General features: G+C 35.1%; 1 protein-coding gene across 2 annotated transcripts in view; it reads right to left on the reverse strand.

Moving 5' to 3' along the window:
- The window catches only part of bcl6ab (BCL6A transcription repressor b), a 9525-nt gene extending 8004 nt beyond the window's left edge, over positions 1-1521 (reverse strand). Inside the window, exon 1 of one of the 2 annotated variants that reach the window (XM_081373637.1) lies at positions 1470-1521. The gene's annotated coding sequence lies outside the window, so the exon portion shown is untranslated. Of the gene's footprint in view, positions 1-461 lie in introns of both variants that reach the window. The other variant, XM_081373638.1, reaches the window with a different exon arrangement.
- Positions 1522-3392: the final 1871 nt, after the last annotated feature.

Raw genomic sequence — 3392 nt, forward strand, 5'->3', positions numbered from 1 at the left:
ATATCTCTACCTAAAATTAATAAATAATATTAAAAAAAAACTAAATCACACCATACATTTTTTACGTTTGAATGTCAGTGTGGTAATGTCATTTCTAATGTTAATAAGCTATGTCAAAACTGAAGACGTGCCAGTTTACTCAGATGAACACTAGATGTCCACAAAGTTACAGTTGCAAACTGAAGGTATGACCAACTTTCACATTAAGCCTAAACATATTTTGTATTAAAAATACTTTGTGAAATATATAACATTTTGTAATTGTGACCCTGTAGTCATCGTTTGCTTTGAGTTCGTTTATTTGATTTCATTTTAGTTAGTTCTTTAGTTAAAAAATAGGACACTTATACATTCTTTCAAATATTTAAACTCCCGAAACTACTATATTCATACTTTCATATTAGATAAACGCACTTCACTTGAGAGTGAAGTGTGTAGACAAATCCTAGTGAACTGCTTACCTAGACAGCATGTTTGGGCATCTTAAACAGCATTATTCATGCTTTTATATTAATGGATATCCATAAATACGTCTTTAAACATTTTATATAATTTTCAGAAATTTAGCATCATCTGAAAACTAGCATTCACTATATAGTGAGCAGTATAGGCTGTATGATTTAAGACACCAGCGTGATGCAAGCATGAAGTTGTTCCCGTCACTGACACTTGTTGAACAGCGAAGGTGCATGTTGATATTTATTAATCCTTGTGGTATATTGACGGGTTATTAAATGTTATAACGGTATAAAAAAATAAAGTCAAATGAGTGGACTCTGTTACAGGTGTTTGGAGTAAACACCAGGCGTTTCGGTTTGACACATGAATGTTCGGTGAGATAGAGATTACAGTACACATACAGTAAATAATCTCATTAATGTGCTTGCCTTGAATGCTGACGCAATCGTAACAGAACATAAAATAATTATGTTCGCGTGCTGACAATTAACCATTGATCATTTATAACATTTTCCATTAAATAAACCTGCATATATATATAATCACATGCGCGTGGCCGAATGACAAATTCAGAGAAATCCTGTAAAAATGTATTCTAAAAATGCAGTGATTATGAAATAATTTAACATACATGATATATACGCGTCTGCTGTTTTACAACCACGCAGACTGTCTACTCTAGGCAATAAACTTAGTTTCCCACCCATATAAAGTTGCGTAAACCTGTCGTTATTACACACTCCCGAGTAGTGAGCTTCCTAAATCTACTGACCATAACTGAATTTAATGTAACAGATTGAAACTGACATATGAGACGAATAAGATTAGTTATCAACGCAATTAGGCCGACAAAAGTGGAGTTGCGTAATTAACTCGACACGTCTAAATACAAGAAAGTAACGTTAGTCTGGTTTAAAAAAACATAAAATTAACTGTAGAAACAGCTCGTTTCTCTAGACTAGAGCGTCTGTTGTTTAGTCTAGACTTTTTGCTAGATAGAAAAGAGTCACCTGGTGTGTTTTTCTTGGAAGAGTCCAGCGAAGACAGTTCTTGGAAGAACTCTTCTGAGAAGACGCAGCTTGTAATTCTCGGAATTTTACCAGTGGACTGAACCACTGACACACCAGAGGGGGGATCGAGCTCTCGGGCTTCTCGCTTCCGTAGTGCTGAACAACTGCTTACCAGAAATATCATATTAATCATTCGTAATGCTTTACAACTAACATGTGTACTTCGTTTTATTGCTTTTAGTAGCTTAGTTATTAACGTTGTTGGGGTAATTACAATCCGCTTGTCTGTATGTAGTGGATTGCTCCGGGGACGCGGTCATGATCTACGTCACTCTTGCCACCCTTTCACTGCTGTACAGATTCCTCGCGATATGACCCCTCCATTAATGTGTATATTATGTCATGTTGAATTAACACATCGACTCAATGTATAGCCATCATAGGCTACAGTTTAGTCTTATGAAGTTATCACACAGATGTACAAAAAGCAATCTTTTTTTGTCTGTCCGAGATAAGTTTCTCATGACGTTAGATGTGTAAAAAGGCAACATTGTTGACATTAGCTATTTGTTTTTCTCCAATTCTAAATTATTACCTATGCCGATTCCACAATTTACGTTTTATTTAACATTTTTAGGTTTATAGCCTATATTGTTTATATATTTATATGTTTACTGTACATTGGTGTATTTAATGAGTGATGTATTTCAATTATAAAATATATTTCATATATATGTTTCAGTAAAAAATAATGTATTGAATTATATTCATTTAATTTGCATATTTCATAAAGGGTTCAAATATGTCTTCCAAATCAATGAGTTTGTTTGACATTGTAGTTTTGCTCAATTTAGGCCTAGACTTGTCTTGGACGCTTTATCTAAACATGTTAGCTAGATAAATTACTAAACGTGAAAGATGAACCTCTAATAAATAGCCTACTTCTCCCAAAAAAATGTTCTCTGCATTCATTTTCAGGGAATACTTCAATTTACAGACAAAACATTGTGTAATATTATGGCAAACAGTGCTCTTTGATACTTTAAGCTGGTGTTATTTCTAAATTTCTCAATGTTCATTTTTGGGTGAACTTCCCCTTTAACATTACCCTTTTCATGCTCTCTAAAGTAACATCACAAGATCTGGGAGTTCACAGATTGATTACAGCATAGATTTAAGATGGCAATTGAGGCAAATAGTGTCTCTCTCTCTCTCTCTCTCACACACACACACACACACACACACACACACACACACACACACACACACACACACACACACACACACACACACACACACACACACACACACACACACACACACACACACACACACACACACACACACACACACACACACACACACACACACACACACACACACACACACACACACACACACACACACACACACACACACACACTCATAAGCTCATGACTGCTTCAGTAGTGTAACTTAACACTCAACAAAGCAGCTATTCAGGACCATAACGCAGAGCACACTGCTCTCAACACTATTTATACATCAGTCCCAAAGAGCTACTGGAAATACGCACATTAGGTTGTAAACTCTCTCCTAACACATTCAGGTACTCCAAGGGTAGAAGCAAAAAATAAATAAATAAAAATACAGAAATAATAGTCGATTATGAATTCCTTTATGTGATAAGAGGTCCAGAGGCCAAAAAAACAAAAACAAAAAAAAAACCTTTTGTAATAAAAGTATCGAGTACTGAAGTTACAACAGGTCTGATGAATGTGAATATGTTGTTTTAGTTGATCCATGCATGCTAACTCCATACATACATGATGTTCCATTATGTTCTAAGTTTGAGCTGACTGATCTGGACTCATGTAATGAAATTGTTGGTCACCTAAAACCTACTATCTGTCCTCAGGATATTATTCCACCTTTTTTCCTGAG

Source organism: Scardinius erythrophthalmus, assembly GCF_964197995.2.
Source record: "Scardinius erythrophthalmus genome assembly, chromosome: 9".
Taxonomy (NCBI): Eukaryota; Metazoa; Chordata; class Actinopteri; order Cypriniformes; family Leuciscidae; genus Scardinius; species Scardinius erythrophthalmus.